The 23567-nt window shown below is 36.4% G+C and overlaps 1 long non-coding RNA gene across 1 annotated transcript in view; it reads right to left on the bottom strand.

Annotated features, from left to right (window-relative positions):
* Positions 1 to 23567, bottom strand: part of LOC135277952 (uncharacterized) — a 106187-nt gene that overhangs the window by 40323 nt on the left and 42297 nt on the right. Inside the window, exon 2 of the long non-coding RNA XR_010345485.1 lies at positions 22688 to 22763. This is a non-coding gene — a long non-coding RNA (uncharacterized LOC135277952). The remainder of the gene's footprint in view (positions 1 to 22687; positions 22764 to 23567) is intronic.

Genomic DNA, 23567 nt, shown 5'->3' with positions numbered 1-23567 from the left:
ACACTATTTTTTTATTTCCCTCTTTGATTGTAGTTTTATTGCTAACCCTGTGGTATTTTTATTGCTAAATTGTAGTTTATTGCTAAGGTCTGCCAGCTTACTTTTCAACTCTTTACATGGGCTTTTCTCATTTTATTTAATCAATATTTTCTCTTTGAAAAATTATTTTAAGTTATTATTTCTTTAAAACATTTTGCAAGTATAGAAACAGTCTTCCTTCTAAATTTTTTTTTTCTGTTTCTTGGAGTAATTCTTCTAATGTGCATTTTTCTTCTGCTCTTTGCTTGTTATGCTTATCCCTGGTATTGTTTTCAGATAATATCCATGCAAAGCATTCATGTGGATTCTTTATGCTTGCTTTTCATTTTTAAACTAAGACCATTCCTTCTAGGTCTGCTGTTCACCCAAGCCTGGGACAGGGGACTTGTTGGGAGAAGAGATGTGTGTGAGCAGAGACTGTGAAATTTTCTTCTTCTTTTTTCCTTCTTTCCTTCTTTTCTTCCTTTTGTGGCTTGGTGCACCATATCTGCTACTCCCTGTGACTGGGTACGTCTCTCTGCAAGTGCATTATGCTGCCCACTCTGGGGTGAGCATTTCACTGAGAGACATCTATGTGATTCCTGGTGTTGCAGTACATACATACAGATCTATGTATGTTAAACACTTGAGTGTTGTTTTCTCCTGTTTCCATCACCTTATCTCCAGACTATTTCTCATTGTAAGGAGGATAATTTGCAGAATGTTAGGAAAACACGGGATTCCTCTTCAGAACCGCCCCTCTGCTTTTCTGCAGTGGGGAACTTTACTCATCTCCTCCCCGCCTCACACACCAAGGACGTGCCTACTTTTCCTCTGGACTGTCCACCTTCTCCAAATGGCAGTTGCTGAAATCAACTTAAAATCTGGAAATGTATGCCCTGGCTCTCAATGTTTTTCCTCGATTGGTTCAAGGTTCACCATATTTGGGTGTATTGTTCAAAGGCTGTACTTAGGAGGTTTAGCCAGTTCCTTATTTCTCCAAGATGTGGGTTTGTAGTTCTTGTTCTCTTTGTTGATACTGTGGGTTTCAGAGAAGGGAATAGAAAAAAGAACATGCTATTTCTTACCAGAAGCATTCTAGTTTTTTAAAGCTAATAAATCATTGTCATTACGCTTGACTACACTCCTAGTCTCTGGTCACATGTCACGGGGGATGGCATCTGCGAACTCTGAGGCGCTCATAAGTTGCCTAGCAACCAGAAGCTCTTTCATTCCTCCCAACAGCCTGCCCCAACCCTATCCCTACATGGCCCAGCCCACCCTGCCTTAAAATAGAATGTGTGGTACCATGAGTCACTTGAAAATGGTTCTCTCACTAAGAGAAAGCCCTGGGCTTCCAAAGGGCAATGGTAATCAAGAGGGGATGGCGGGGGTGGTGTTGAATAGAAGAAGGAAAAGATACCAATATTGACAGTAGATATAAAATGAACTATTAATAAATTAAGGAAATGTATATAGGTCAGCAGGACCTTAGAAAAAAGGCAAGAAAAGAAGATGGAAACAGAATGTATGTATTCTTTTTGTCACAAAAGTGAAATGATCATATCATATATTTGGAGTTTCTGCACATAAAGCAAAGTCCAGATGAGAGGAAGCTGCCTATGCCCAGACACTCTTGGTTGTCTTAATCACAGAATTTTCCATACATTAAAAATACTAAAAAGAGAAAAAGTACATGTCATTGCGGTAAATAGTAAATAGGAAGTGGAGAATCACATGGTCTAGCCAACTCACTTTAGGGTAAAGACTGCAGGGAGTTCATGCCCAGAGATGATACCATGAGGACCAACTTTGACCTGTGTTTAAATGGATCAGGTGGGATGTTGCACACAGGGGCTTCTGGGACCGTGCAGATGGTGCAGGCCGCCTGGGGCAGAGCGGTGGCATGAGTCTGTGGTCCTGGTGCCCTGTCAGTGCTTTGTGAATATGTCGGTCTGCTCTGTAGGCACAGTGGGAGTAGGACAGGGACTCATCAGAAATGTTTATGCCCCAGAAGTGGCTATTAATAGAAAGGAATAGAAATAAGTGTACTTGGGTGAGAACGTTATATTTTTAAAATGCTTAATCATTTTATATGCTATTTTATACATAATAAGTAACATGTTTTCCAGATATAGAAGTAGCTTGATTCTCAGGCATCAGATAACTTCTACATGGGATATGCAAAGGGTAAGAGATAAATCTTTTTTGTTTCCAAATTAATAAACATTTTTGTGAGGCTTATTTAAAACCTGTAAAATAAAAACTAACTACAATGCTCATGGGAGATAGAAAAATTTTAATAAGTGAAATTTCTGTACATCTCTTCCACAGTCATGGGGACTTCCCATAGTTGTCTGATTCATAAATTTAACTTCTTTTTAGTTAAAACAGTGATTACTGATATTTACAAACAGACTATATGTTTTCTTGTCTTTTAAATAAAGTAAGAGCACTAATTATAGAGTAGTTAGGTAGAAAAATGTAACAGTTGATAAACCATGTCCAGATTGTCATACCACAATTGCCATGTGAGCAGATGAAGCTCCCAGGGCTGGAAACTGATTCATGCTGGACTGTATCCTCCAGGTAATGTATCAGCAATACCAGTCAAATTCCACTCACATTGTAAAGAAATTTACATTATTTTTGCTCTGTGAAAAAATAATTATAACAGATCTGTGCTAGATAGAAACAAAAGGAATAGACCTTTGCAATGGGTAAGGACAAATTGCTTTTAAGCTGTACTCAGATAAAACCTAATGTCCTGATCAGCAGAACTAGAAGATGATAGTAATTAATCATAAATATCATTAATCATAGTTTCTCACATCTGACAATATAATTTTACCTATATTTTCTTGGGTTAGTATGCTTTAAATTTCTGTGCACAAGTCTCTTTATCATCCCTTAAAAAAACTACTTTCTAATTTCATGTCATTTGATGCTAAGACTCTATGAGATTTCTCTCTAGCCTCTGAAACAGTGATCTGTCTTAGCGTCAAGATCTATACAACTAATAGAAAGGGTCAAAATTACAGACATGAAAAATATATACAGAAGTTTTTATGCCTTTAACAATTTTGAAATACTGTTTCCTTCCCTGGGAGTTTGGGCATGGGATTTCTGCATGATTATTTTATGCTCATTCTCCTCTACTATCAATTACAATAATGATACTCATCTACCCGTTAAAAAATGGATGAAGCATCTTCTTGAATTCCATCCATTCAAATTTAATTTTTGTGATTCTAAGATGCTTTCTTCATTTGAGGCACATTAGAAAAAAGTGAACTTATTCAAGGTGTCTGCAGTCATTTGGAAGGAAACAAATGTAAAGAAATAATCATAAAATATTCTAATAATACTAATATGTTCACACTGATATTGTATTATAAAATAAAATACATTTTACTGTTTTAAAAAGTTAAAAAATAGTGAACTTACATACAACATCATTGCTTCAGATTTCTTTGGGGAGAAATATTTACCTTCCTTTGAAAATCTTTTTCCATGTATAAATTCTAGAATCCTAAAATAGTGACAGTATTTGTTTACTATGTATTTTGGAAAAGTAGGACAGGAAAAGATAACCCCCTTCTTAATTTTTTTCCAGGAATATTTTACTCAAAAGCTACAGATGAATAAATAAATATTTCAGCCTTTTTTTAAGAAAACTTTTTTCTCAGCACTTTTAAAGAAATTAAAATTGATTTATACAGAATTAACCAGTGGGGTGAAATACAGCCATTGTCAAATTTTAAAAGCCAGGTAAAATTAATTATAAATGTAATAAATTATGAGGTGAAAGTATTTCATAAAGAAAAAAATAAAATTCATCTCTCTACCAGAGCAAAACTATCCATCAGATAATTGCTAATTACTCCTGAGAAATGAATTGAAATGTATTAATAAAATTATAAGACTGAAGAAAGGTTTCTTTAAGAGCTGTTTTAATTATCAACCATTCAGGTGACTTCTCAGATCACATGAGTGTAGACATGAGGCAAATATGTACAAGCAAGTTGATCACCTGCCAGCAGGAACAAGAAGTGTTTTTCATATATTAGAGCAAGGCACACAGGCCAAGGCAGGCCCTAGTGTGAGATGACATTAGAGTTCTAGTTCTGCTGGCCTCCTCCTGGTTACATTTTCTGCAGCAAAGGCTTGACCCCCTGGTTAGCCTTAGCTTAGTATTTAAAATGAAGATGCCGGTTACATATGATCACAAACATCCGCTGAATATCTCCCAGGCTATGATTAACTCTCTAGACTGGACGTGAAGCCACAAAAATACAGAAGAGGCAGGGGACATGCATTTATTCATTTATTTATATTTAGAGATAGAGTCTCTCTCTGTCCCCCAGGCTGAGTGCAGTAGTGCGATCATAGCTCACTGCAGCCTCAAACCCCTGGGTTCAAGCGATCCTCTCACTTCAGCCTCTGGAGTGGCTGGGACTACATGCATATACCACCACACTGGTTAATTTTTGTTAATTTTTTTTAAATTTTATTTTGTTGAGTCAGGGTCTCACTATGTTGCCCAGAGTGGTCTTAAACTCCTGGCCTCAGGTGATTCTCAAGAACATGCATTTATTGAGTGCCTACAGTGTGCTGGGCACTGAGTCTAGCACTTCACATGTGATAATTTATTTAAACATCTTCAGAATCCAGTGACTCAAGTATTGTCACTCTTCTACTACTGAGGCACAAACATGTCCCAAAGATCACTCAACTTGGAAGTCATCAAATCAAAATTCAAAAAGCCTGTTCTCTATTTGGAGAATAAAGTCAGAGAAAATGGCAAACACGTGCAATGAAGTTTAGATGTCCCAGGATCAAATAAAAAGTAAATATTTCTAAAAATGAGAGATCTCAAGGAGAAAATTTCAGAACAAGGCACCAATATCTCATTGACTTATTGATCACACAGCTGCAAGCCTAGAAATTTCCCCCAGGTACACACACACACACACACACACTCACTCACTCCTCCATTCTTGAGCATATGAGACACTGTTACCATTGTCCGTTCAGAGTAACACACTTTGATCTCAGTGGGACTGGAGGCATCTTTAATTTTGGTGGTGGATGTAATAAAATGTCTCAGGTTCCATTTTCACTGAATGGCTGAGGTGTTTGCTCAATCACGTTTCAACTGATTTTGTTTTCTTTCCAATTCAGTGTGTTCTAGGAACAAAAATTGTTTAATTTACAGGTAATATCTCATTTATCTGCCTGAGACATACTAGCAGTGTTGGTTCTAAATCACGCTTCAAAGTCATATAACAAATCTTCCAACTTTTGTGTTTAAAAGGCTGACATTGGTCTTCTAGCAGGGAAGCGCAAAATCAGACTCCAAGATTTTCCTCAGAAATTATTTTTTCTTGCTTTCTTCTTCTTCCTATATTAGTTTCAGTTTCAATTTTCATGACTTACACAATGTTCTATCAACCGGCCCAATGTGCATTTGCTCTGAAAAAAGAGAGCCATGCTGGCCTCGCTAGCTCATGATTCAAGTTTCTTTAAGAATTATTAAATATCTGATATATACCAAACTATTTGCAACATATTCATAAGCCATGGAACATAATAATACCACAAACATCCATGAACCCACTCTTGTAATGTACAAAATCTAAAATGTTTCATAAACCTTATATCTAGTCATGTTCTTTTCCTGTCTCATCCCCTTGCCTGCCACCAACAAATGCTTCCGTTATCTGAACTTCAGTGTAGATCATGCCCTTTGTTTTTATATGATATAGCTTTATTAGACATTTTTGTATACTTAAGCAATGTTATTTAATGCTATTCAACTTTTAGCTTCATAGAAATGATGTCACACCATATGTGAACTATGCCAATCTACTTTTCTTCTCTTTCCAAAAACAACCTAAGTTTTTGTTTGAAGCTGTGGGTCATTCATTTTCATTTCTGCAGATTATTTCATTTTGTAGATTTATAACAATTGATCCTTTTCCCCAGCTACGGTCATTTGAGTCGTTTCCAGGTTTTCCGGTTAGGAACAATGCTCCTGGGTTCATTCTTATTGCGTTTCCCAGGGCATGTCAGTGCAAGACTTTCTCTGAGGTAGAAGCCCAGGTTTGGAATGGCTGAACTGCAGCGTGTGAGTGCGCATCTTTCCAAGATAATGCCAAATTGTTTTCCAAAGCGGTGTAGCAATTTGCAGTCCCACTCATAGTACACAAGGCTTCCTGTTGATACACATCATTAACAACTCATGATTTACCAGAAATCTTAATTTTAAGCAAGCCAGTGGTTTTAATTTTTGTTTTTCTAACTACTAACAAGGAAGAATATTTTTAAGTTTTTGACCATTCATATTTCCTTGTCTATAAATGCCTAGGTCTTTTACCTTTTTTCTAGATAGTGGTGCTCTTTTAGATTATTATTTTCTATGTTCTTTACATTCTTTATGTATTCTGAGTAGTTACTCTTTATTGCTTGTTTGTTGAAAATATCTACCAGCATGTGGCTTATTTTTTTTAGTCTTATTATGATTTCTTTCGATGACCAAAAATTCTTAATCTTAATGAAATCAGATGTGCTAATCTTTATGTAATCAGATGTGCCAATCTTTTTCTTTCATGGCTAAAAAACTTTTGTCTAATTTAAGAAATCTTTCCTGATCTGATATCATAAAAATCTTTCTCTAATTTCTAAACATTTTGAAACTATTCATTTTACATTTAAGTCATTAAACCATCAGAATTTATGTGCATAATGTGAGGTGACAAATCAATTTCATTTTTTCCATATGAATTAGTGATACCACCCGCCTTGATCGTGTGTCGAGTTTCCTCATGTATCTGGGCACATTACTAAGCCCTCTGAGCTGCTGCATTTTCACCCTGCAGATCCTGGTGCTGAGACATGTTGTGCGTACTGTGCTAACTGTAAAATAATTCTTGGTAACTGATAGGGAAACACCCCTAACTACTTCTCAGTAAATGTATCTTAGGTCTTCTTGACCATTGTTCTTCCCTATAAATTCTACAATCAACTCTGCTGAGATTGGGAGAGGGCTTGCTTGAATTACAGAAAAATATAGAGGAGATGTGATATCTTACTGATACTGGGTCTCCATAGTGACAAGCATGGTATGTTTCTCTATTTATGTAATTGTTAACATCATCTACTCAGATTGTATAATTTCTACCACACAAGTTTTACATATTTTTAGTTAAATTTGTTCATTTGAACCTTATATTTTCCATGGCTACTCTAAATGCTATTTTTTACTTTATCATACACATTTCTAATTGATTTTTACTGGTGTACACAAATACAATTAATTTGTGTAATTTCATCACTAGGCAGAGAGGTAGACAATCTTATTATTTCTATCAATTTATTTGTAGATTATTCTGGAGGTTTAGAGAGGTAGATAGATCATCTGCAAATTATATTTATTCATTCTTTTTAATACACATACATTTTATCTATTTTTTTATTTATTTATTTATTTATTTTTTTGGCTGTACTGCACTGGCTAAGGTCTCCAGTACATTGTTGAATAGGAGTAAAAGCAGTGATCATGATTTTCTGCTTTCTATTCTCAGTAGGTTTACTCTAAGTTTTTAGCAGCTACCCTTTACTGGTTAAATAAAAAATCCCTTCTATTCATATTTTGTTTACAATTAATTTTTTCAAAAAAAATTTTTAGCAACTATTGAGAATATAATGTTTTGTTTTGTTTTTTGAGATGGAGTCTCGCTCTGTTGCCCAGGCTGGAGTGCAGTGGCACCATCTCGGCTCACTGCAACCTCTGCCTCCCTGGTTCAAGCAATTGTCCTGCCTCAGCCTCCCGAGTGGCTGAGATTACAAGTCCCCCTACCACCCTCTCCCACCACGCATGGCTAATTTTTGTATTTCCAGTAGAGATGGAGTTTCACCATGTTGACCAGGCTGGTCTCAAACTGCTGACCTCAAGTGATCTGTCCACCTCAGCCTCCCAAAGTGCTGGGATTACAGGCATGAGCCACCTGGGCCTGGTTAGAGATTATCATATAAATGAAATAACCGACATGATCATTTTCCCTTCAATTTGTTCATGGAAAGAATGATATATTAATTATCTAATGCTAGATAGATAGACTAAAATTCTAGGAAAAAAAACCTGAATTTGATCACTATGTATTATCTTAACAAACTGAATTCAGTTTGCTAATAAGATTTTTATCAATATTCATGAGATTGACCTGTAATTTTTCTTTCTCATACTTAACTATTCTTCTCAAAGTTAAATTAGCTTCAAAGAGTAGGAAAATATTCCTTCTTTATCTGTAGTCTGGAAAGATTTTTATATCCTTTGAAATTTTGGCCTAATCTGCTTGTAAAACCTCAGGCCGGTGCTTCCCTCCTGGGAATATTAAACCACTGATTCAAATCCTTTAATGATTATAGGAGTGTAATGTTCAAATTTTCTATTTCTTTTTCTGGACAGAGTTTGGTGAGTTACATTTTTCTAAGAACTTGCCTACTTTATTTAAGTCAGTGGTTCTCACCCAGGGGTGATTTTTGTTTGCCAGAGACATTTAGCCACATCTGTAGACAATTGTGGGTCAGGTTTGGGGTGCTATTGGCAACCAGTGAATAGAGGCCAAGGATGCTGCTAAACACCCTACAAAGTACAGGGCAGTCCCCCACCTTCACACACACACACACACACACACACACACACACACACACAACCAAGAATTACTCAACCTAAACAGCAACATGGCTGAGGTTGAGAAAACCAGCTAAAGTTTTAAATTTGTTGGCTGAGTTACAGTATTAGCATTCTTTTAAATTTTGGCTAGACATGTTTATGTCTTAACTTTTCATTCCTAATGTTAATTAATACCTTCTTACTTCTTATTTTCCAATTAACATCACTCGTGCTTATCCGCTTTACTTATGTTCTCAAAGTACCAACTTGTAGCCTTGACGGTTCTCATTTCTAAATGTTTGTTTGCTCCCTCTACTTCCTTTGTAATTACTAGGTTAATTTTTCATTTTTTTCCCTTTCTTTCTTCTAATATGAAATTTAAACCTATATATTTTTCTGTAAGAAAATATTTGCTGTATTCCATGCTTTAATGAAGTATTCCCTTTAGGGTTCAGACCTTGGTATTTTTAACCTCAATTACAGCTTCTTTCAATCACAGTTGTATAGATTTGTAATTTTTAACTCAAAGCATATAGAGATTTTCTATTTATCTTTTGGTTCTCGATGAATAATTTAATTCATCCTTATGGTATACAGCACTGATTTTTTTGAAATTTCTTGTGACTTGCTTCTTGAGCTCATTATATTGTCATTTTTATAAATGTTTGATGTGTTCCTGAGAAGATTGTGCACTGTTAAATTCACGCCTTTACATATGTGCAATAAATTACATTTGTGTGTTGTATTGTTCAAATAGTCCCTACTCCTAGCAATTTTTTTGAATATTTGAGATCCCAGCAGCCATGACTGAGCATTGTGATCTGTGATCCCCTGGAATAGTTGTCTCAGAACTGAAATGTATTTCCCTTCAGAGAAAACAATGCAGTGAGGTGGGTAGGAAACTCAGAATCCCCAAACTTCAATTTAGCTTCTGTAGCACTGAAGATACCAGATCTTGAGGAAAATGACAATGACCATAGTCATTATCATCAAATTATCCCTACCCAAAATCCAAAGACTTAGGTAGAGGGGAATTGACGTTGATCAGAGGAATGTGTGGGGGCAAAAGCAGAGCTGGCCTTTGCGGTCCAGGTTGTCTTTTTTCTAACTAGTGTTATTTATGAATGATTGAGAAGCTGGAAGGAACATTTCCTTTCTTCTCTGGGGTGCACAAATACTGATATGAATAGCTGCTATACATGCATACATACATGTACACACATATATATCAGTTATGTCACTACTGATTAGAGGTATGCAATAGCTTCTCCTCTAATTAGGAATATTTACCTTTTCATTCTCAGTTAGAGGTAAAAGATGACTTATATAGGCATGTAACTGTACTTGGAGGAGTCTAAAGATACATTATGCCCTTCGAGGTGACATAAGTTTTATAGGCATTTTGTAAAACAAACAAACAAAAAAGACTGTCCTAGTGTTTTTATCTATCATTTAGCAAAATTTTGAGTGAGGATAAATCTCAGAATTCATAGGTTAGTTGGTTAACTTTGGTTTACACAATTTCTTCTCTTTGGAGCTTTTATATATGTTTTTTTTTTTAATCCTCATTGGTTCACTGAGAGGGAGTTAGAGACAGTTAATATTTATGAACTGTGTGTGTTAGATGTGCAGTTTAGAGCATGGGCACATTAAATTCTAACCATGTAAAATGGTAAACCTGGGTCCAGAAACCCCAGCTCCCTAACTCTGACCCAGATCCCATCTGTTAACTTAAGCAGTCCATCTACTTTAACATTCTCTTCAGGCTTCAGTGATTTCATAGACTATATTTGAATGACTCCATCATTTTCAATAGATATCTTGAAGACGAACAGCAGTTTCATCTGAAAACATTTCTAATTCTTATCTCAAACTGTCAGCAGTATTGAGCTATTAAAGAAATGTCCATAAATGATTACAATTTTATGACTCCATAATACTACTTGAAGTCTTAGGCACTAGCCATAACTCAGACATAAATTAATTTTGAGTTATGAATTTTAAGAAAGACAAATTACTATCATAATTGTCTTCTAACACTTAAAACATTTTCCTTATTTATAGCTTTAAAAAAAAATAGATCTGTTGCAGAAGAGTGACTGGGAATTAAATTATGGCAACTGGGAAACTTGGTCATTGTAATTAAAATGCCTCAAAGATAAACCTGTATGTTCTTACAAAGACCTCAGAAGACAAATGGGAGCCCTTCCAATGAGCTCCTGTTGTCCCTCTTTCTACCCAGCCAAAAGTTTCCACAAGTATCTAGGAGTCATCACTAATGCAGCTGTGAAACGCCTGTGTGTGAAGCAGGAAGGTAAGAGGGAATGTGGCAATTAATTTGAAATATGGATAAATACTCTTAAGTAAATTTCAGTCAAAAAAACCCTGATACACTTTTGTTAAAACATTAATCCAATGTAGTATCTAAATGGATCAAATGACTCCCAGATGTATATTTCATTTTGTATTGGAAATACATAAATGAATATATTAGTTTGCATATAGGAGCTCTAAACCAGTTGTCAAAAAGTGCTGATGAAACAGGACTAACTGGGATGGAGACCAACACTTCGTTTTATATATGTCTTCAGTTGTGTGTTTGTGTGTGTGTGTGTGTTTCACTGACAATCTGTGCAGAAGCTATGTATTAGTCTGTTCTCACATTACTAATAAAGACTTATCCAAGACTGGGTAATTTATAAAGAAAAAGAGGTTTAATGAACTCACAGTTCCACATGGCTGGGGAGGCCCCACAATCATGGCAGAAGGCAAAGGAGGAGAAAGGCACTGTGTTACATGGCAGCAGGCAAGAGAGAGCATGTGCAGGGAAACTCCCTTTTATAAAACCATAAGATCTGGTGAGACTTATTCACTAACATGAGAACAGCTAGGGAAAGAACTGCCCCCATGATTCAATTATCTCCCACTGGGTCCCTCCCATGACATTGGGGATTATGGGAGCTACAATTTGAGGTTTAGGTGGGGACGCAGCCAGACCATATCAAACAGAAATCCCATTTGGATTCTTCACTACAAAATGATAATCCTGTAAAAGTTTGTAAAGTTGTAAAAAATGTGTAAAAATATGTTGATGCTTCCTTCATCGTGGTATTTCATAGAGGAATTATGTTTACTTCTTTCTCCAGCATTTTTTCTCCCTTCTTCTGGGAACGAAATTTCTTATTCTTTTAAAAGCCAATCTGTCTCCACTCTTCATCCATGTAATCCTGCTGGAACTACACCACCACCCCCCAGGGCCCAAGTGGGTACAGATCTGGGTCAGGTCTGTAGGAATTGAGTCAGATAACACAGAGTGTTTGTCTCTCTAGTAATTGAGTCAGGGTGGTTAAGGGAACCATGCTGGGCAAACCAGAGTAACCACGATCTTCACTGCAGCCATGGAGAAAGAGATGCACACACTTACCTAAGGTTTAAGACACGGTGAACACTAATGCTGTAGCTATTGGTAACATTCTCTCTTATTAGACAGCAAGTCTTGGCCTCATTATACACCTGACAGGGTGAAAAGTAGGCCTCAAAGATAGAAAAGTTCATCTTGGCAAGACATCATTTGAGTTTCCAGTTCAAACCATGCATGAACCATTAGATTCACATTTCCTTTTCAGCTATGAGTCACAAAATTCTTTTTTTAATGAAATTTCATTTGCATTGTATTTCTGCTACTGGCCAAAGGACATTTTCAGAAATAACCAGAGTTGGTACTAGGGCTAGCATTTTTCAAGGGACAGACTCAAATACTTAGAACTGGATGAGTCAAGATAGGATTGGTTAGTGATGGTCCCCACATTCTCAGATGAAGAGTAAGCACTGAATATATCTTGTAGCATTTCTGAACATATTTTAGCTAAGTATGGAAGAGCAGGTTCCAGTTTTGATTAGTTTTGTGAAGACAGCTTTCTGGCATGTTTTTGACTGTAAGAAACTATTCTGATCCTTGTTGTCTTGTTTTCTTATAATAATTTTATATAGGTTTTCATTTTGAAAGTTATCCGTTGTTCATTTTTATGTGAAACTAGTTTTTCTGAACTTTCAGCATGTGCCGACATGTGCACATGTGTATGTCTAGGAGTGAAAACAAAGCCTCTTCTTAGTTGCCAAAATCTGAAGCTACTAGATTATTTGCCACTAATTCTTTTTTGCATTCCCTTATCACATAGACAGTGTACTTTTTGGAAAAGAAAAAAAAAAAAAAAAAAAAAAAAAACAGAAACAAAAACAGAATGTCTTGTCTTTAACATATTTAGACCCAGATCTTTTGCCAGATCACGAATGCTCCAACAGCCATAGTGCTCCCTGATCCTCCTGTTATAAACCAGAGGTGATTTACTTTAGTGCACAATGTAGCCACCAGCTTCAGAAGGCCCTCCTGTCTGCAGGCTCTGTCTCTCAGACTTCTTCATGGCTTAATTGCCACTGCACTCAGAAGTCATTCTCCATATCTTATGTTTACTTTCATGGAGAAGAGAGGGGTAGTATCTTTATGCCACCATCTCCAATAGGATGGCTGCCTCTGTTTTTGGGAAGAAAATATTTCTGAAGTTGTCCGTGACCTTGGCTCTATAATTATGCATAATTTAACATTTATTAAATTCATAATAAAGCCGCCTCTAATTATTATTTGGAAATTCAGATCAGGAAATAAATCTTTTTTCTCTAAGGTTAAAGAATGTAATTTGGTAAACACAGTGTTTCACAATTTTATTTAGAGACCAGTTACGGCAACACATCAAATTAAGTTTTCTTGAATCAATTTGTATATACCTGATCAATATTTATGAAGTTATTATTATGTTGGAAAATTGATATAACATGTATCTAAAAGTAATAATTAAACGTTAAAAATTCACCACATATAAGTATGTAGTTTACGCAGATTGTTTTAAGACACAAACTTTACATTTAAAATCAAGTACTAGCCAGGCACGGTGGCTCACGTCTGTAATCCCAGCACTTTGGGAGACGGAGGTGGGCAGATCACGAGATCAGGAGATCGAGACCATCCTGGCTAACATGGTGAAACCCCGTCTCTACTAAAAACACAAAAAAATTAGCTGGGTGTGGTGGTACATGCCTGTAATCCCAGCTACTCAGGAGGCTGAGGCAGGAGAATAGCTTGAACCAGGGAATTGGAGGTTGCAGTGAGCCAAAATCGCACCACTACACTCCAGCCTGGTGACAGAGCAAGACTCCGTCTCAAAAAAAATAAAATAAATAAATAAATAAAATCCAAGTATTATTTTCACTCCACTTAATGATTGCATCATCTTAATATTTTATTTTAAAATGTCTATAATTTATTTGCATTAAATAAGGTTCACTATTTATGAACAGATACGTTCTATTTCAGAATCCTTAAAAATATCTGATATGAAAACCAATTTAACATGCCTAGATTACTGGGAATGTTTCTTAAGTAAATAAATATATTAAACATATGCATAAGATTTGTGTATTATTATAGATGTGTAAGCTGTATTTGTTGCAAGAATGAGTGAACAGAATATCCATCTATGATTCTTACAGTACCTTGGGCTATATATCATCGAGAAGTAATGTCTTGTACTTTATGCAATAAAATTTTAATTGGCTAGTAGACTCACATTTTCCTAGTTAAGTGAATATGTTTTAATCAAAACAACAAGAAAATATTTTTGTTTCAAGTAAAGTGTTTTCAAAGTCTGAAAAAGTCCTTTGGCAATGTATACTGATTTTCGTTCCTTCATTCATTAATAGAGGATGGAATAGTAGACTATGCTATGATATATATATATATACACAATATGCACAAACACATACAAATCTTGCCTGCCTAGCACAGTAGCTAGCATATGGTCTTTGCTCCACCATTCCCTTCTACATTTCACCTTTGCCTCTTTTAATCTGACATTCAAGTAAGAGAAGGAACCAGCCATATGAAGTCTAGGGGAAATTCTAGGTAAAGGAAACAAACACAAAGGCCTCAAGGGTGGAAAGGACTTTTGTTCGAGAAGCTGATTGGAGGCAATGTGTGCCAGGGGTGAAGGGTATGAGAGAAAATGGACAGATAGGTAAGAACCAGATCATGCAGGGCATCATACATCTGGATGTTTTTCCCCCAAGAGCCACGGAAGCAGAGGAGTGACAGTGTCTGATTTACTTTGAATGTGGTCACTAGGTAGAGATGGCTCTGGAGAAGCAAGAAGGGGAGTAGCAAGGGCCAGGAGTAGCAGCTGGAGCCGGGTTAGGGGCAGCTGTGCAGCTCAGAGACGTAGAACAAGAGAGACACTTGCCACTTAGATGTGACTGAGAGAAGAACCAAAGACAGCCCAAGATTTCTGGCTGCATAAACCTCACAGGTTTATGAAGGCAGCCAATGTGAGAAAAACAGGGCGATTGAAAATTCGAAAGTTATATTCAATCTAACAGATCTGTAAGCCATTTAAGCATCAATGTCAAACAGTCAATTGGCTATGGGTATCTAACACAAGCATATTGACAAGAGTATTAATACAGTTTAGAAAACCTATTTTAGTTCTGATTTTATACATACGTATTATAGGATTTAATTACTTATATTGTGTTAAGTGGTATTTTCTCATTCATTTAAAGACATTTGAGTCCCCTAATAACTTCTAACAAATATTTATACAGAAAGTAGACGGTCATAAAATCTAATCCAAGATTTCAAAATAATTATGTGAGGCAATATCCTTTATTTACTCTTAATCAGATGAAGGAATCACAAAAGTAATTTGAGCTAACAGGAGCTTTTTAGATGCGATGAAAAAGAAAATCCTGAATTTCACTGGGGTTAACCAGCTCGAACAGGTGAAGATGTTAATTGTTCTCTTCGCCTGTCGTTTCGTCTGTTATCTATCATTCCTGGTATCTTGAAATAACTCAGGAAAGAAATGAGATAACTTTTTTTTGGCACAGTTATAAATAATAGCTGTTTTGCAAGAATGTTCATTTTTGGCAGCCGCTCATTTTTTCTGGAAGATCCTTTGACATCAAAAAGCTACGAAATATTCACTATTGTTTTAGGGAGAATTAAATGTGACAATTGACATATTAAAATCTTCTCATGACTGGACTTTAAATTTGAACTAATAAATGAATAATTCATTCTGAAATATCACTTGGCAAGTCAAGAACTAAAGAAAGATGAATTAGTTGCAATAATTTTGTTCAGTGTTGACTTTAAGATTGTCAGTGTACTTTGATTTCTCAACAGTTTAATTTTATACTAACTTCAAATTATTGGAAAGTACAATGATGAAAAATTGGACTCTGCTGTACTTGCAGAAAATCCATAAAAACTATCAAGCTCATTAAAATAAGCTGGAAGGTAATGCTACAGAAAAGGGGAAACTGATTAATTTTCTCTCAAAAAGTGGTTCTATGAAAGTGGCTAACTTTGCCAATACGTAGTAAAATATACATAATTAGTAAAAGAAAAGCATGTATTACATAGAGATAAAGCAGTTGCACAAAAACAATTACAGGAAACTGATACTAGAATACCATCAGTATATACATATAATTATATACAATATGTATACGTATGTGTATAATATTTATATGTAACACATATCACTAATCATTCATTCATTTATACATGAAACCTAGTAAGAGTTTCTTCTGTGCAAGGCATGCAAGTAGACAAAGTGTACAGTGGTTTTAAAAGAAAGGAAGGAAGAAGGGAAGGAAGGAAGCAGAGAAGGAAAGAAGAAAGGGAAGGAGGGAAGGAGGGAGGGAAGGAGGAGGGAAGGAAGGAAGGAAGTTATGCCCCTTCACAGTCCACTTCTCTCTCAGTTCCTGGCACTAGGCAACAACTTATCTGTTTATGTCACTGTAAGTTGGTTTTTATTTTCTAAAATTCAATATATACAGAATCATATAATGCATACTCTTTTGTATTTGCTTCTTTCACTCAGCATAATTTCTCCATGTCATTGCTGTATCAGTAATTTATTCCTTTTTATTTGTGAGTCATATCTATTGTGTGGATATACCAACTTTGTTTATCTATTTACTGGTTGACAAAGGCATGAAGAACATAAATTGGAGAAAGGACAGACTCTTTAATAAATGGTGCAGGGAAAACTGGATATCCGTATGCAGAAAAAAATAAACTATTTCGTTATCTTTCACCATATACAAAAATCAACTCAAAATTGATTAAAGACTTAAATGTAAAACCTGAAACTATGAAGCTACTGGAATAAAATATTGGGGAAAATACAGGACATTAGTCTGGGCAAAGCTTTTTTAGATAAAAACTTAAAAGCACTAGCAACCAAAGCAAAAATAGACAAATGGGATTGCATTGAGCTAAAAAGTTCCTGCACAGCAAAACAATCAATAGAGTGAATGAGGCAAATGGGAGAAAATGTGTGATGGACGTTTGAGTTGTTCTAGTTCTGGGCTATTGTAAATAATGCTGCTATAAACATTTGTATACAAGTCATTACATGTTGTTAAATTTTATTCCTTGACTAAATACACAGGAATGAAAAGACTGGGTTGTATCTGAGGTGTATGCTTAGCTTCTTAAGAAACGGCCAAATTATTTTCAAAGTGGTTTAGCATCTTTCATTCCCACCAATGGCTGAGTTGCAGTTGTAGCACATCATCACTAACGATGGTGCTGTCAGTCTTTTCAATTTTATTCATTCTAAGGGATGTGTAGTGGTAGCTCATGCACATTTTCTTGATAAGATGCTCAATATCTTTTCATAAGCGTATTTATCATTCATTTCTTGCGTAAAACTCTGTTCAAATGTTTTATACTTCTTCAAGGGTTTTTGACTACTTCACATTGAGGTTTACCAAGTCACTATGTGTTCTGCATATAAGGCCTTTTTTAGATATATGTATTGTAAGTATCTTCTCCCATTCTGAGGTTTTCATTTTCCTTTTCTTAAAAAGTGTCTGATTTTGCTAAAGTCTAGTTTATCAATTTTTCCTTAATGGTTAATGCTTGTTGTGTCCTAAGCAATATTTGCCAATAGAAAAATTACAAATATTTTATTTCTCCTAGAAGTTTTATCGTTTTAGCCTTTACATTTAGGTTTATATGACATATTAATTTTGGAGTTTGATGTAATGTAAGTGTTGACGCTAACTTTTCTTCCATATGTCTACCCAATTGTTTCAATACCGCTTCTTTTTCCTATTGAATTCATTGGCAAATTTGTCAAAAATTGTGTGATCGTATACATGTAGGTTTATTTCTGGGCTCTATCACTCAATTGATCTATGTTGATCCTTTAATCATTTCTTCATTTTCTTGACTATAGCAGATCCTCCAGCCCCAGTCCAGCCTTCATTTGACTGAAGTCCCTATCAATACCTTGATTGATTTCATGAGAGATCCTAAGCCAGCACTGCCTCACTAAACCACTCTCATTTTTTATTTTTGCCTGTGGAGTAAGGGTGATTACGGTAGGAAAGACTACTTAGAAGCCACTGGAACTGCCTCTGTCTACCTAAATAACAAAGAAAAAGTGATATCACATTTCAAGAGATGGCAGAGATTAGTGCCACCTCAGTGGCACTGAGGATTGAAATGCGTAGGGCTGGTGATTCCTAGCACATTCCCATTTAACTCATTCACTTGGCCTGGCCAGAAGACAAACAAATTCCATGTTTTATAGTTTTTCTATAATTTTATAGAATTGTAGTTATCACCAAAATCTTAATCAACTAGTGACTCCAATTTCAGCTGCTTTTTCAGATGTGGTTTTATTATAGAAGCAAATCAACACAACCTCTGGCTCCTAGTATGAAGCTATTGATCTGATAAATATAGGGTACCTTTTAATAAACTCACGTTCTGTGATTTAAGTCCATGAAAGGCCTATAACAATCGAATACAGGAAAGACTTCTTCAGGAAGTTTTAAGTCATCCTGCATGTAAACCCAGGGCTTGCTGGAGGCAAAGGAGATACAGAATGGGAAGTGGAAGGAGGAAGTCATCAGTCCTAGCTATGACCATATGACCATTTACAGAAATGAGAACTAGTTATGAACATTTCCCTTAACTTGATATTAATATGTTTGCAGTTATTAACAATTTTTATCATCCTCTCTCCCATTCCTCTACCAGCTATCATAAGGTATGTTAATAGCAGTTATGCTTTATGTCTCAGTATTACTGGATATCAAAGAAAAAGTGTGATGAAGAAAAACAAGCATCATCCTTTTTTTGGAAGAAAAGTCTAGTATGTTTTCTTTGCACATGAGACGGTTGTAATAACTTTGTGGTGGCTTTATCATGTGTCACCTTGACTAGACTAAGCTACGGTATTCAGAATTCCCATCCCAGAATCCTTCTCATGGTAGAATAAAAGACATTTCATGCAATATTTGGAAGGTGGGAGAGAAGCATGATCCATATGTGCGCCAGGTACCCCTGTTGCCCACATGTTTTTCCTGCCCTGCTGGTCCATCTCTTTGGAATGGGCAGAAGCTGGGCCTGCAGTTGCCCACCTTGCCCTGGTTTCTCCCTCAGCCTCTTCATGTTTTGGTTGAGGTGTATGTTTTAGTTCTCTGAGAGAGCCCCATTTTCTCATTAAGGACCAAGTTCTAGTTATCAAGAGACTGATCCAGGGTCCAGTCCATCCTCATGGGTTCCAACTCATGTATGTGGGTTCCAGCTCCACCTTGTCGCTCTCTCTTTATATGTATCTGTCCTTCCCAATTGCCTTCCCTGGAAAAGTCAAGGTCCACATCAGGCATGAAGACAGCAGCCTCGCCAAGACTGCTTAACCAGCTCTCACAGCTGTGTGAGGTCACGTCCATGGAATAAATCCCTTTCTATACATATCACACATTATCTGTCTTTGTATCTTATATATTATTAAGTATTATATAATCAGTAGTGCATATATTAATACATGTTACGTTATATACACCTTAGTGGTTCTTCTCTGACTGAAATCTGATACACTACTTGATATAAAACTTTATATTTCTATAAAATACAATTTCCAGGAAGAGTTTGGGCTTAAAAGTGGTTTTGCTTATGTCTACGTACAAACAAGATAAGATAACTGGTTTTCCATTTGTTATAGCAAGAATCGGTTTTAAGACATAATTTCCATTTCAAATTTTCAAAAGCACAGTTTATATTTCTATGTGTGAAGTCAATCTTTAAGCATTTTCTGGATATCAAAGAAAAAGTGTGATGTAGAAAAACAAGCGTCATCATTTTTTGGAAGGAAAGCCTAGTATGTTTTCTATTGTACTTGAGACAGTTGTAATAAGTTTAGGGAGATACTGACTCATTTCTACCATCAATCCAGCCCATTGACTTTTACATTTGATTGTTTGCACTTGTCATTTGTCAATCCATTTTAACAGGTGAGGTGACATTTTTAGATGTAGAATTGCAGATTTGAAGACACAGCCTCCCCCATTGTGCCATATCCTTTTCTCTTGGTGCTCCAATGAGCTCTGCGTTCCTTCTGACTCTAAGGGGCACACCATATGCAGATGCAAACCTGCAATGGGAATGCATCTGGCCTCATAATCTTCTCTAGGAAATTTAGACATACTGATATCCCACTGCTAACCAACTGTCCCCATCACATATAATTCAGACCACAGTGCGGAAAAGCCATGTATGTTGACAGACCTTTTAACGCCATCAGTACAAAAACCATTTAAAAACAAATTGGCATATTATTGATTGTGGACTTGGCAGGGCCTTTTGTGGTTGGCAGCAGGCAATGCTGCTTATGTTTTTCCCCAGTAATTTTCTTCCCTGAAGATGGGCGATAAAACACCAGCTGGAATCAAGGAGACGACATATCTGACAAGTTTACTACCGAGATACCGAGACCCAGAATGCAGAGAGTCATCAGACAACACCGGCTCTTTTGCTGAATCATCTGTAGATATGTCTCTTTTGTACCACAGGGGCAGTGTCAATGGGCTGTGTTTGGTACTTTTAAGAATTGCATTAACTGGCACTGCTTTTGGAAAAGGCTTAGATTACATTAAGATAAATGCCAAGAATGCTTCAGATGAGCATTCAGTTACCAAAAATGTTTCAGTGTTGCCATTTAATTGTACAGTGATCTTTGTGTCAAGATCACTGTACAATTAAATGATATAAAGCTGCTAGTTTTCAAAAGTTCTGAGTACATTCTTTGAAGGAAAAGGAACAGTGCACATATGTGATGTCTCACTGCATAAGTTGCATTATATCCCTGTATGCTTATTAGGTAAGCTCAGATGGTTCTCATACACCTGCTATGGGTGGATCTTTCGGGCCAACCCTCTCCTTACTTCCACCACCTCCATTCCATAGTAGCGTCATTTGGCAGGAATGCTGATTTTCAAATCTTTTTTGAATCTCCCATTCTGAAATTTTTACTATTTATCACTGCTTACTTCTCACAGCAGTGAAACCTCAATTCCAGGAAGCAGAACTGCATCTCTCTCTCTAAAACTCTTTTACTGTCTCCTGTAGAAGGTCCCCAGCAGCCAACTTCCTCCTCAGCACCCATGGCCAGGGCACATCTGTGTTCAGGTGCTCTGTTTGAGAATAGGTGTCATTCATGCCCATTGTACAACCACTGTTGGACGTCAAATAACATGTTTTGTCTGTCTATCCCTAAATGTTTTTCTTTGTGGCCTTATTTAATATACTACTCTGTGATTTTTTAAATTATTATTTATGTGTTTATTCATTTTGAGACAGAGTCTCTCCCTGTCACCCAGGCTGGAGTGCAGTGGCGCCATCTCGGCTCACTGCAACTTTTGCCTCCTGGGTTCAAGCAATTCTCCTGGCCCAGCCTCCCAGGTAGCTGGGATTACAAGCACGTCACCATGCCCCACTAATTTTTGTATTTTTAGTAGGGACGGGGTTTCACCATGTTGGCCAGGCTGGTCTCGAACTTCTGACCTCAGGTGATCTGCCTGCCTCGGCCTCCCATAGTGCTGGGATTACAGGCATGAACCACCATGCCCGGGCTGTGATATTAAATATTAGCACTAACCAAATGCTTTTTGGAAAAATTACTATGAACAGATTCTAGCAGTCTTCATATCTGAAATACTTCTAATCTATCAAGAAGGCTACATATGCACTCATAAAATGACTTTCAAAATAACCAAACTGTGGTTTTAAATATGATCCCTAAAAAAATCATTTTATATTATTTGTATATAGACTACTTTTCTTCTTTGCCAACTATTTCCATTTCTGCTGCTTCACCAAAACCAGCACCAACTCACTATTCCCCATTTTTGTTCTTGTTCTCTAGAGGATTTTTGATCCTGAAGGATCTAAATATTTATTTCATCCTTTTACTCTGCCTGCATTTATGCCCTTCCCCCACCAAAATAATGTCAGCTTCAAAATAAATGTATGAGGTTAGAAGTCAAGACAGTCTTATGAGATGGAAAGTGGGGGATGGCAGCTTAAAAGGGGCCCGATGGCAGGGGTCTGAGATGTTGGTGATGTTCAGTGTCTTGATATGGGTGGATGGGTATTTTCTGTTTGTGGAAATGTATCAGTGTATTTTAACATGATTCATTTACTTTTATGTTCACTCAAAACATCAACTTAAAGAAGAAAATCAGTTCATTTGATCATCCTTAAACCTTCATGTACTCCATTTCTCCTCTCAGCCTATCTTTCCAGTTTGCTCACCAATTTAGCAAATAAAAAAATACTGAATTCATTATAAACAATCTGAGGCAATCATTATTTTTATCATTGATTTCTTCCATCTCCACAGTCACAATTACATTTTTACCCAGGTAGGCAATATGACTGTTTTTCAAGCAGAAGTAATTTATCCTAGAGTTCTGCCCATTGATCACCTTCCCGACAAGCTGCCATGTCACGTGGTCTAATTAGATGTCTAAGAAAACATCCGTTGAGGCTGCATTTGAATTTGTGTTGCAGATGATAGACACCAGAGCATTGGAACACAGTAATGACTCCCATAATCAATACCACTCAAAAGAACTCACATGGGTGGTGTCACGTCCTTCCTACCAAACGTGATCAATAGTCCTCAGCCACTGTAGATGACTCATCCTGGTGCTCCTTCAAACAAGAAAAAAATGGAAAAGTAACTAAAGATGGATTTTGTTAGGAAGTCTTTTACAAATCCATGTGAATTTGCTATACTTCTTTGTGCTCACACACACACCATACATGCAAGCGCACATATACCATGTCCACACACAGCCATGTGTGCACACACACACACACACATACAGCATGCAGGTATGTGCGTACACTCTTCTATTTCTTTTTTTGGAAGAGCCATAATATTACAAGCATCTAGGCCAGACTATATGACAGATAAAATAATTAGAATGAGTAAGCTTTTCAGTCCTAAATAACTACATTTCATATGGCATATTCTTCTATTACTTTAATAGTATTCTGATGAAGAGAAAATATTCAGGCCAAGAGTAACATTTCCTTCAGTGGAAATAGAATAAATGATCCATGGGAAAGAAACCTGTCATATATCCGCCCCCACAGTACAGAAGGACTGAATTTAACAACGATAAGCATTTAGTGAGTGCTTCCTGTGGGCCGGGTCCTATGTTAGGCACAAAGGAAACCAATAGGGGAAATAGACAGTTTATGTCCCTAAGAACTGTAGAGTCTAAAGGAGGAGGCGGGCCTGTAAACATTTAGTTACAACATGGTATTTGGCAGATATTTGTTGATATGTACTTTTACCCTGCTTCTGGAATAGTAATCCTTATTAAGCACCTAACATAGCAAGTTGGATCATGTATTGCCATCTTAGCCAGCAAACCTAAGAGATGGTTCTTGCCTATGTTTATTTATTGAAATAAAATTTTATTTTATTTCAATAAATTATTAGGCTGA

The sequence above is a fragment of the Aotus nancymaae genome, unplaced genomic scaffold, assembly GCF_030222135.1.
Source record: "Aotus nancymaae isolate 86718 unplaced genomic scaffold, 86718_ANA_hifiasm-v0.15.2.pri h1tg000036l, whole genome shotgun sequence".
In the NCBI taxonomy this organism is placed as follows: Eukaryota; Metazoa; Chordata; class Mammalia; order Primates; family Aotidae; genus Aotus; species Aotus nancymaae.
This window is presented reverse-complemented; position numbering and strand designations above follow the sequence as displayed.